General features: G+C 47.0%; 1 long non-coding RNA gene across 1 annotated transcript; it reads left to right on the top strand.

The window, feature by feature from the left end:
• Positions 1-757: 757 nt before the first annotated feature.
• Positions 758-5,532, top strand: LOC144104358 (uncharacterized). Its single transcript, XR_013308510.1, has 2 exons — positions 758-1,174; positions 3,847-5,532. It is a non-coding gene; the product is annotated as an uncharacterized LOC144104358 (long non-coding RNA).
• Positions 5,533-12,967: the final 7,435 nt, after the last annotated feature.

The raw sequence follows: 12,967 nt of genomic DNA, 5'->3' as shown, positions 1-12,967 counted from the left end.
GCAACCAGCGCATATGCGGCACTGTCCTTGAAAACGCCACGCTTCCTCGGAACTCAATGTTGGTCTGGTTTGCCGATGGCCGAGCTCCGAGAAAGACCTCGACGGATCCCCCGCAAGCAGCCGTGCTGCGACCCAGTTACTGCCCTACGTGCGCCCTCTCCTCTGCTCTCTCCCAATTGTGGGCCACGTCCCGCTGGTCTGTGACACAGCATCATCCAATCCCGACGGCTGTGAACCGGAATTCAACGTTTACGTCAACGGAAAAAGTGCTACAGACGAGATTGACAGGTGTCCACTGCCATCCTACGAACATTGAAAGCCGCAACGACAAGTATGCAGCCTACAAGAAGGCGGAACACACTAAACACGAATGACACGAGATGGGAGGTTTATCCGTGTTGGTCCGCTTTAAAACACCGCATCGCCAGACGAGAACACCGGTGAAACGGTGCACATAATATCATAAACACCGAAGCAACACCAGCTAGAACTGACGGTGCGCTAACGACGTCCGCAATCGTTCATCAGCCGTCTCTAACGGAGTGGTTGTCGCCGTTCAGAAGGTAGAAAAAAAACGCCGTACGGCACCTGAGACGGAGCGAGGTCGAATTCCTGCTGCTGTTCGAAAGAACGCGCCAGTGGAACTGTACTTCTATCTGTTTCGCTTAGTTCCGGAACGAAGCAGCAAGTTTTGGTTTCGGTCGAGATGCAATCGACAGCAGGCGGCGCAAAGGATCAGAAAACGGCGAGAGAGTCGTAACTCGTGAGTGCGGACACTGTGACCGAAGCGGCGTAGGCGCTAGGCCTAGCAGCGCCAGCGGGGCCGTCTCGGATTGCGTCGCAGAAGTGAGCGCGGCGGGTTGTCTGGAGCCTCTCTTGGAACGGATATCGGGAGCGGCGACTGTGCGTTTGCCGCTGCTGCTTTTCGATGCGCGACGGAAAAAGGGAAGATGGTTGCTTAACCGAGTTCACCGAAGTGGATATCGTAAACGACGGCTGAGCTTTCCCCTCGCTCTGGTTTGCGAATTGCGGTATGGCGCCGTTGTGAGCGAATTGAGACAAGCGCTGGCTTTGCCGCGCCCTTGGCCAGCGGGAGAGAAATTTCTACCTCGACACTGCTGCCCGGAAAAATATTTTTGAATCCCTGCCGTCTCACATCCGTCTCGCCGTCATGGTAAGTGATTTTGCGTCTTAAATATCGTTGTACGATAAAGACGTGAGCAGGCTTGTGTGGAGCACTGAAGCACTGTCCTGCGGAATGGAGCAAAACATTAGCGCAGTTTTCTTAACGACGCGCTGCCAGTGTATGGGTTGTTTTATACGACTATGCGCCAGCGCTTGAGCACCTGCATTGTCAGTCAATCCCACTGCCTGCGTTATAAGTTCGCCTTCATTCCCCAAAGCACCGCACGAGCGCTCTGTAGTACAAGTCTGCTTGCGTCTGCACTGAAGTACACCTTGCAAGTGGCTGTATGTTTTCGGCATTGTTATTTTAGTTTCCTTCGAAGCATTTGTGTCACTTTAGTTTGGATATGTGCAGCATTTTTGGCCACTCTTAATTTCATGCATGTTCGGAGAACGAGGTATGCGGCATCGCTATTATCATAAAAAAAAATCAGGTCGCTTTTTCTAAAATGCTATGGTTCCCCTCAAAAAACATAATTTTGCTTATCGTGCGCGTCGCACCAAATTTATAAATGTGCTCAAAGCTTCTGAAGTGCATACTTGTATTCTGCCGTCATAGATTAGGCAGCCACATTTAGAATTCCAATCTTATTATTTGTTGCTTTCAGTCAATGGCGCAATCTCTTTGTCACTGGAACACGAGTGAAAGCAACGGCTGTCAGTTCTTGCCTTATGTTCTGCGGTTCGTTGCGGCATAACTTCGATGGGTGCAATATAAACGTGCTGTCACTATTTGTGAAAATATAACAGCTGTTTTAATTTCAAAGCATCACATACTTCATTGCCTTGCTCACCTATCATTATTGTAGTCAGTAATTCGAACGACATACATTTTATTCATAATGATTTGTTTGGTATCAAACCTGACTGGACATTGTTCTATACAGGTTTTAATTATGAAGAACTCCAAAGTTGCATCAGTTTAATCTACAAGCAGTACGAAACAGTTCAGAGTTAAGTCGCAAAGAAAGATGCCCCCTGCAACACTTGTAGGTATTTTTGTGCAAATTATTGGTGGACATAGGCAGGAACTGAAATTTTTGTACAAAAATAGCAGCTCAGTATTTATCTGACCATTTGATGACTACCTTTTAGGCACAGAATTTACTCACATTTAGTCATTAATGTCACGAGCCTTAGCAAAGCTTGGGTTTTGTGATTATTTATTTTAAAATGGGGCTGGCACAAAGCCCTGGTGTTTTGTTATCTTGCAAAGAGGCGCGATGCAAACAGTGACAGTAAGGAGCTGCTGACTGCCAAGGGATTTTCGTTAAAATTCAGGCATAGTTACTTGTGAAATTAAAAAAAAGACAATAGTAGGAATAAGGAGCCAGTGTAACTGCTGCAACTATGCTCAGTTCTGAAAATAGAGTAATTTCATGACTAAACCAGATACAGCGTACTGACACGCTGCTATTTTAGGATTTGCACTGCTACTGTCTCATTTTCACGCGTGTTTACTGCCACTCTTTTCAACTAACCAATAATCCAATGTTGAGACAGTTGTGGTTTCTTTAGACTTGCACGAAATTATGGAGAGGCGATCACCATTATTTGCTTTTGCGACTGTGGTTTTTTTCATTTTATTGACAAATGGTAATGAGGTATGGATACGGTGCAGCTATTTTTTATTTTTTCAGTTGGAAAAGAGTGTTTTGTGTTGTTGTCTTCGGTGGCATCCAATCATTGTGGAGTGTTACTTCACAAGCTGTGTATAATGGCGATATACACTTTGAACAACACCATACCAGTTTTGTATTTTTAGGTCTTCATTATACATACGCAAATATGATTCATGGGGAGTACTGATTGTTGCATCCCTGGCTGTTATAGGTGCTCAAAATGTGATTCCCTAGAGAACATTTGCTTCTTAGATGCTTAGCAAAAATTCCTGTAGTCGCCATATGTATCAATTGTCACGGATAAAGCAAGAGTGGTAGATTTCGTGTGCAGCTGTACCTTTCGAATACGCACTTTGTATCACGCTCCCTTATGAGCAGTGGCTCACTAATTTTTCTTTAGCCTCTAGTTCGATTACAGTTAGGCTGTTGCTGCAGTGGTTGCAATTAAATGAGATTGAGCAGCTCAGTTGTCTTATAGCTACAATATGGTTTTCAAATCTTTGGCAGGGAGGCCATTTCTGCATTTTGTTTAACTTTTGCATATTTGTGGTGGCCACTAAATGTGATCATGGCTCTAATGGACAAATCATATGTACAGTTGCACCTCTGTAACCTGAACACTTTGGTTTCCGAGCAAAATTCTCGCATAGTGATTCATCCATACTAACGAATCATGAATGAAAAAGTTTTGAAACAAAACTTGTCACCAAGGTCTCCTGCACATAGTGGTGGGCAATGAAGTTGAAGCTAGACAGTGTTGATAGCTCCAAGTACATTAGCCTGGTTACCATTATCTTTAAAAATCGGTCAGTGATATGTTTGAACCTCGCATTTCTTTGACTCTATTCTTGAAAAAATTGGGTTGAGCATGGTTTTTATATGTAAAATTTCTAACATTGAGGAGGGGAGACCACCCCCTCATGAATTCATCCCTAGGATAGTGTAGTCATAATGTGCATTATACTGAAATGCGAGAGTATTATTTTTCACTTCTACAAGTGTTAGAAATATCAGTGATATTTCGTTTTTAATTTTGCAGGACCAATCACTCACAGCATGCCTCCTCACCTATCAAGGCGCAGTTTTCCTGTTCATTGGCCATTACCCTGTAGTGAAAACCTCATCGCTTCTGTGGGGATTCTGCTGTTTGCAGCCTTCTGGATGTTCCGTTTGGAAAATCTAAAGAAGGCACTCTGTCTGCTGACTTTTCTTGAGAGCGCGTTTAGATATTGGGCTTGATATAAACCACGCTTCGATGGTTTTGAGCTCATCAGTTCTTAAAAACCACTTCGTGTTTCCTTCACAGCGGCCTCTTCTATCTGCCTGCACATGTTTTACATGTCTAGTGTTTTAGTACTGTTTGGAATACTGGTAGTGGAACACAAACTGTGCTGCTACAACTTATCAGTGTTAACGTAATACAGTTGTCCAGAATGAAGAAAAAGGAAAACAATATCAGCATGAATCTGTGAGAAAACTGATGTATAGCCTTTGTCAAAAAGTACAGAGCCAAAGGGTTTGGCTTCTAAACCGTGTAATAAGGCCTCTGAGCATCCATGGATGTCCAACATTCACGGTGGTCAGGGCAACATTTTCTGTACCTTCAAGAGATCTGGAATGCTAGCGATGCACAACAAGGCTCAGAAGCGAATTCCTTAAGCTCTAAACTTCGGCTTCCCGTTCTGCCACATGACACATTTGCTAGCATTTATACATATCCTTTAATTAGAAAAAAATAATGGTGATAATGGATTTGGTGAACAATTAAGTTTTCAAGCAAATATGTGCTTAGACACAGGTCTTCAGAAATTCAATTACTTATTTAATCACAAAGTTACTAGTCCTTAGTCTGATCAGTTGCCATGGGAACTTTTCTGAAATTTTTCTTCACTTCGTCCTACAGTGAAGGTGATGAATACCTTTCTCGCGATCAAAGAGAATGCCTGCGTCCTGAGCGCTTTGACCTTAGCCCATGTGTTTTTGGTTTGCTTGTAGTGTGCGCAGTCACGTAATACCAGGTTGACTAATTCCTTGTGTTTCAGCATTAGTCATTACTTGTTAGCTACATTGAAAAGCATGGGTGCATGTGTTTCTGTTTTTTTCCATATAAGTTATGAGTGCTGCATTTTATTTCCGGCAGGCTCCTTCAAATGGGTGGCTAACATATCTTTCGGGGCACATAAACTTTCTCTAGAGCATAGGCCTCCATATATTGAGTGTAAATTTTTGCTTTGTGTTCTTTTTATGTGATTGTGTTAAATTTAATGTATTTTATACGTTTTCTAAGGTTATGTTCATCTTATGTGTTTCGCAAGAACAAACAACAAACATTAGAGGTTGGATACCTGTGATATTTTACTGTAGATTTGGTGGGCTGCTTTATGATGTCTGTTTAGTATTTTTTTTTACTGTAGTTTGTAATCTGCATCTTGAAGTTAGCCACTTGGAATTAGCCACTGGGAATTGTCTGGGGCATAATATTTTTTTAGCTAATCTTATCTGACAGCACCAGTTAGACTGAAGTGTAGCGAAGAAGTTTTCAAGTCAACTCTGCATTGTTTTTCAAGATTTGCTATTGTATCGTTTTGATTACTTTTAGGTGCTGATTTCAAGTTAGTCCATATCTCTAAGACCTGTCCAAGAATTGTGGTCTCAAATGTTGTTTATTGTCCTCCATTTAAAAAAATAAAATTGTAATCTACAGGTCTTTGGGACCTTTTCTTTACTTTACACAGGCTCTTCAATTTCTTTTCAATTGAATAAGCTTGACATGTTAAGCAGCCTTTTAATGCTGCTGGTGTTAATATTTGAGATATGTGTGTAGGTTAGTAACTGACATTTGTGATAATCCAGTGCTATTTGTAGAGGCGGTCTGCGTAATTCAGTATTTTCGAACATCCAATGGAATGAATGTAGGTCGCATGCGCAAGTTAAATTGCGAACAGTGTTTTGAGGACGTGCTAGTAACAATGATCTGTAAAGTGCTTAAAACTGCAGTCTCGAAAAAAAAAGTTTGTTAAACTTACACACCTACCTTGCACTATGAAGGTAAAATACAAGAATTATATTTTTGTTCGAAAATAAAACCACGGAGCACAAGCTATATGCAATGTTTTTGTGCAATCCTTAGTGCGAATCCTGCTTTTATCGACTCTGAGGATTTTTAGACTGGATGAAAATAGAGCTCGAAAAATATTTTCAATGCGCGAGTGGAGCACGGAATTCAAAACTTTTTTTAAAAAGGTCCATTTTGGGCTGCAAAAATAAGTAAATGTAATGAACGGATTTTAAGGATACAATATACAAATGCATTCTTTTTAAAAACTTCTAAAGGCAGAGAGATGGCAAACATTATTTGTCTAATGTGGTGCTGCCCGCAAGTGGCTTGTGCTCCATTCAGGTTCTTTAACTTCAGGGATTCGGTTTTTATACCACAGTGAAGAGATGGTATACTTTTACGACAAGAAAAATGTGTTGCAGGAATTTGGCACGTAGATCCGTGATCACGGTCTTGTTATCAGTTTCATTGCCTGTCGTCTCCCCAACTTTGCTTTTCTTGCCCATTGCGAACCACCCCGTCAAGATACTTTCGGCTAGCGCCGGAGCCATTGTTTGTGTACTTTTTACAGAAGTGCCGTATACTCAGCGGAGTCAGATTAAAGACGTTTCCTTGCCGCCACCGCTCGTCTCGTTTTGTTTCCGCGATGTACGGCAGTACGCTGCGACGTGATTGGGACGTCGTGTGTATGCATGGCGCCACGATCGTGCAACGCAGGCATCCAGGAGGAGATAAAGACAGCGGTCCGATGCACTTTGTATCCAGCGTTCTTGCCCTGTTCCTTACAGTACTACTTCGTAACGGCTTGGACGAAACGGGGCTCGTTATATCTCAAAATTGAAGTTTGATTGGGCTTTGTTCACGATTACAAAGCGCATTCGAACCTGATTATTGTGATTAACTAACTAGCACCGTTCCGCCTATATAGTTAGTAGTTCTAGTAGCCCTGTAAGAAAGAGCAAAAATGCAATATTGAGAAACGGACCGCTGTCATCACCTCCTCCTTGATGCCGGCGTTGCAAAATCGGCGCCTGCATAAACACGGCACCACAGCCACCGGTCAGCGTATCGCCGCGGTTTACACCTCCGATTGCAAACCGGAAGTGCATCGTATTTTTTGGTGTAAAAATCTACACCAAATATACTCCCATTGCCAACCGCAAGTGCTTCGTATTTTTTGGAGTAAAAATTTACACCCAATCTGCTTTCTTCGCCATCCGTAAGTCCTCCGTATTTATTGGTGCTGAAATCTACCCCAAGTCTAACGGTGTATATCGAACCTCGATTTGGGAGGACGTTAGAGGACAAGCCAAAAACACCCATCTGGGTTGATTTGTGTTTAGTGTAAACCGTCACTGTCAACTTGGGGCGTGTAACCGGCGCAACCATGCCGTCGCGTTAGGGCCGTTGTACGATCGTTTCGGAGCGCCTTCCGCCTCGTCCGCTTCGGGAGCGGTCCGCCAGTTTTCGGCCGCCAGGCGGACGTGAGGCGGAAAGGTGTTGTACGATCACTTTGGCGCTTGCGAGCGAGGCGGATGGTCCCAGCATGCCGATTGGCGCGCCGGGCATATCCGTCTGTCCAATAGCCTTCTCCGGCTGGTGGCAACCTAGCCGGCGCGAGCGCACCGCCAGCATCGCTCCACGCGCCGAAACGGGCTCCCGCATCCCAAGGGGCAGATCGGTATGCGCCCGACTACCTTCTCCCTTGCCTCCTTTCCTGCCCCCTCTCCAAACCCCGATATCCCTGCACACTGCGCTCCCCCCCTTCCCTACCTACTTCCCGTACGAGCGCCCCCCCCCCCCAAATAATAACCTCTTTTCGTGGTCACGTGGTACTTCTTTCCGTTCCTCGGCGACCTGCACCTAGGCCTAGTAGGCTGCGCTTCGGCATCGCCATGGTGTGCGTGTTGAAGTTCCTGCTTTTGTCGGCGGCTCTCGTCAGCGACCCTTGTGTAGAGATTTTGCGCACTACGAGACGAAAAATGCAATGCTCTGGTTTCAGGCATGCACGTTAGGCAGAAACAGAACTTTGTTCCAGTGCAAAGTGGAGAATCTGTGAATGCTAATGACCACAACCATTTCAGCCGATCCAAGCAAAAAAGAAATGGGTTCAATTTATATCTGGTGTCAGCCTCAACTGATCCAGAGTTGCGTCAATACTGCAGGGCTCGCAGGAATGAGTGCAGACTGGTATTGCACAGCCAACCGCCACGCAACAGTGCATAGCACATTTCAAGGCATTAAAAAAGCCTTGTAACTGTTGTTTGATAACATGTGCAGGAATAGTGCTGTCATGACCATGAAACAGATGGGATCGGATAAGTGTTGCAGGCAACTTATATAAGTGAGGAATGTTCAATTATGAATTTACTGATGAGCAAATAAATTTCTGCTCGTGGAAAATGCGAGGAGGGCTAAGAAAATCCCGGAACATACTACATTGCCGACACAAGTTCTTGCAGGCCAACCAGGGTTATCATCACCCTGCAGGCAAATAATCCTGTTCATAGGCAGTCACAAACAAATGAAGGCAGCATATGAACATGCAAATGTGCATTGATTACATCTCTTGAAGGCTTCGATAATGCCTCATCAAATAAACTAATGCAGCTGGTAGCATTAAGCGCTGCTGCTCAACAACTGCTCGGCACTGACAAAATCATGTTAGCAAACAGGCCTCCAACAAAAGCATAGAGACAGCTTAATTCACTTTGGTACCTTTGTTTGACGTGTGGCACACACACACACACACACGTACAAAATGACGGTGCCCCCGAACTGACATTTGCACTGCGCACCGATTTTTTTTCACACAGGCTACATAATGCCGCTGGCACACTGTCTCAACCTGCGCACCCATGATCATAAAACGTACCACTGTATCGTGCACCAAGACGCACAAGACTGGCGACGCTGCTGTTGTCGCAGCAGAAAACACTGCGACGGCCGTGCAGCCAAGATCGTGTCAAGTCGCACACGCAGCAGTTTGCTATGTAGCAGAAACAACGTCGTGGGCTCGCCTCGGTCACGATCACTGCAGCCATCGCAACGGAAGCGACCAGCTGCACAGCTCCAAGTTCATTTCAACATTCGGAAAACGGCGGGCGTCGCGAGTTTTTCGCAGATGAACATATCGCTGATTTGACGGGAAAGCACTCGCACCGACCATAATCACTTTCACTACGCGGACACTTGTCGCTATGCTGTGAAACTTGCGCACGCACAGGAAAATAACTCGCAGCAGAAATTCAAAACGCTTGCCACAACCACAAACAGCTCGAAATAAACACTTCGTGACACCGCCATTGCACAGGTCTTGTGTCGGTTTGCAGAGCCGCAGCAGGAATTACAAACGCATGCAAAAACCAAAAACAGCTCGAAATAAACACTTCGTGACACCGCCACTGCACAGGTTTGCATCGGTTTGAAGAGGCGCTCTGTCAACTCCGTCAACGTAGATGATTACAGAATTCAACTAGTGGAACTATCGCTCGCCACTGCTGAACGCGGCGAAGTTTGCAGTCGCTCTGAACACTGGTAATATCAAGATGTGTACAATATAATATGCTTCGCGACATCGCTGCCACTGCCCAGGCCGCGCTCCCCAGTTCAGTCGACGGATGGCCATCTTGCCCCGGCAGGCCGGGGCAGAGCAGAACCGAGGCGGAGGGAGGAGGGGCTCGGACGTCACTGACGTCACGGGAAAAGCAGCCAATAGCTGCAATCCGGTCCCCGGCCGGATGCGCTCGTCCGCCAGAAAGTTGAAGTTCACCAACTTTCCATCCGTTCGCCGAACGAGGCGGATCCGCCAGCTCCGCTCCCGAAGCGGACGAGGCGGAAGGCGCTCCGAAACGATCGTACAACGGCCCTTACACGGAGTTTTTTCTGCTTGTAGAGGTCATCAGTGGCTTTGCCGACGCACCACTTCTCGTTGACCACGAGGGAATCGCTCTGCTACCATCATCATCGAATTCCGACTGCGGTGAACTTCAATTCAAAGTTTATGTCAACGGAAAAATTGCTACAGCAGAGTTTGACAAGTGTCCACTACTATCCTACGAACATTGGGAGCCGCATTGGCACGTATGTAGCCTACAAAAAGGCGGAACCGTCAGTGTCAACTTGGAGCGTGTGACCGGCGCAGCCATGCCGTTGCGTTACACGGAATATCTTCTGCTTGTGCAGGTTATCAGTTGCTTTGCCGACGCATCACTTCACGTCGAGCACGAAGGAACGCTCTGCTACCATCATCATTCATTGCCGATGGCTGTGAACTTGAATTCAACGTTTACGTCAACAGAAAAAGTGCTACAGCAGCGTTTGACAAGTGTCGACTGCCATCCTACGAACACTGGGAGCCGCATCGGCACGTATGCAGCCTACAAGAAGGCGGAACCGTCAGTGTCGACTTGGGGCGTCTAACCAGCGCAACCATGCCGTCGCGTTACACGGAGTTTTATGCGAAGCATACTAGCCGCACAATCGAGCTCTTCCTTGCTGCGCCGCGCGCGGCCGCGTAGCTACCACTTGACCTACATCGGCGCACCACGTGATATGACGTCACAACAGCTGTGAAAGCTGGGGCTCAACTCGTGCGCTCGCTTGCGGACGCGCAGCCTCCGCCGGCGGCCTAACTCCCGCTCCTACCGCTAGGAGATACTGACGTCACGCAATTGTATAAAAGGCGACGCAGTCGTTGAGTCAGTTGAGCAGCGAGATGTCGGCCAGGGAGAGGGCGGCTCGCCAGACCGCAAAGCGCAAGTTACAAAGAGCCACGGAAACGGGAGAAGAACGAGAAGTACGGCTTGCCAAGCGACGTATGCTTCGCATCCTAGGCTTAACCATAAGCTAAGCCAGGCCATTTTTTTCTGTTTGTGCAGGTTATCAGCGGCTTTTACGACGCAACACCTCGTCGAGCGCGAAGGAATCACTCTGCTACCAGCATCATTCATTCCCGACGGCGTTTAACTTGAATTAAACGTTTCTGGCAACGAAAAAAGTGCTACAGCAGAGTTTGACAAGTGTACACTGCCATCGAACGAACATTAGAATAAGGACGTTCTGGCGGGCTGGTTGGTTCATGATGAACAGAAAGGGTATAAACTGCGCGAACAAGACGGGACGAGAGGCACACAAATCGACAGACAAAGCCGCATCGCCACGTATGCAGCCTACAAGAAGGCGGAACCATCAGTTTCAAACTTTGGGCGTGTAACCGGCGCAGCCACGCTGTTGCGTTACACGGAATTTCTTCAGCTTGTGCAGGTTATCAGTTGCTTTGCCGACGCACCACTTCTCGTTGACGACGAGGGAATCGCTCTTGTACCAGCATAATCGAATCCCGACGACGGCGGTGAACTTCAATTCACCTTTTACGTCTGCGGAAAAAGTCCTGCAGCAGAGTTTGACAAGTGTCCACTGCCGTCCTACGAACAGTGGGAGCCGAATCGGCGCGTATGCAGCATAGAAGAAAGGGGAACCGTCAGTGTCAACTTCGGGCGTGTAACTTGCGCAGCCATGCCGTTGCGTTACACGGAATTCCTTCTGGTTGGCGCAGGCTATTAGTGGCTTTGCCAAAGCAACACTTCTCGTCGAGCACGAAGGAATAGCCCTGCTACCAGCATCATCCATTCCCGACGGCGGTGAACTTGAATTAAACGTTTCTGGCAACAAAAAAAGTGCTACAGCAGAGTTTGACAAGTGTCCACTGCCATCCAAAGAACTTTGCAAGCCGTATCGCAACGTATGCAGCCTACAAGAGGGCGTAACCGTCAGTTTCAAACTTGGGGCGTGTAACCTGCGCAGGCATGCCGTTGCGTTACACGGAATGTCTTCTGCTGGTGCAGGTTATCAGTGGCTTTGCAGACGCACCACTTCTCATCGGCAACGAAGGAACAGCTATGCTACAAGCATCATCCCTTCACGACGGCGGTGAACTTGTATTCAAAGTTTACGTCAACGGAAAAAGTGCTACACACGAGTTTGACAGGTGTCCACTGCCATCCTACGAACATTCGAAGCCGCAGCGACACATATGCAGCCTACATGAAGGCGGAAGCGTCAGCGTCAACAAGGGTCGTGTAACCGGCGCAGCGATGCCGTTGTGGTACACGGTATTAATTCTGCGTGTGCAAGTTATTAGTGGCATTGCCGACACTCCACTTCTCTTCGACAACGAAGGAACCGCTCTGCTACCAGCATCATCCAATCCCACGGCGGTGAACCTGAATTCAACGTTTACGTCAGCTGAAAAAGTTCTACACACGAGTTTGACAGGTGGCCACTGCCATCCAACGAACATTGGAAGCCGCAGCGACACATATGCAGCCTACATGAAGGCGGAACCGTCAGTGTCAAATTGGGGCGTGTAACCGGCGCAACCATGCCGTCGCGTTACAAGGAGTTTTTCCTGCTTGTAGAGGTTATCAGTGGCTTTGCCGACGTACCACTTCTCGGTGACCACGAGAAAATCGCTCTGCTACCAGCATCATCGAATTCCGACGGCGGTGAACTTCAATTCAACGTTCGCGTCAACGGAAAAGTGCTACAACAGAGTTTGACAAGTGTCCACTGCCATCCTACGAACATTGGGAGCCGCATCGGCACGTATGCAGCCTACAAAAAGGCGGAACCGTCAGGTCAACTTGGAGCGAGTGACCGGCGCAGCCATGACGTTGCGTTACACGGAATTTCTTCTGCTTGTGCAATTTATCAGTTGCTTTGTCGACGCAACACTTCTCGTCGAGCATGAAGGAATCACTGTGGTACTAGCATCATCTACTCCCGACGGCGTTGAAGTTGAATAAAACGTTTCTGGCAACGAAAAAAGTGCTACAGCAGAGTTTGGCAGGTGTCCACTGCCATCCAACGAACACTGGAAGCCGCATCGCCATCTATGCAGCCTACAAGAAGTCGGAACCGTCCTTTTCAAAATTGGGGCGCGCAGCCGGCGCAGCCATTGCGTCGCGTTACACGGAATTTCTTCTGCTTGTGCAGATTATCAGTGGCTTTACCGACGCACCACTTCTCGTTGACGACGAGGGAATCGCTCTGCTGCAAGCATGATCGAACCCCGACGGCGATGAACTTCAATCCAACGTTT

The sequence above is a fragment of the Amblyomma americanum genome, chromosome 9 (assembly GCF_052857255.1).
Source record: "Amblyomma americanum isolate KBUSLIRL-KWMA chromosome 9, ASM5285725v1, whole genome shotgun sequence".
Taxonomy (NCBI): Eukaryota; Metazoa; Arthropoda; class Arachnida; order Ixodida; family Ixodidae; genus Amblyomma; species Amblyomma americanum.
Note: the sequence above shows the minus strand (reverse complement) of the source record. Positions and strands in the feature narration are given on the sequence as shown.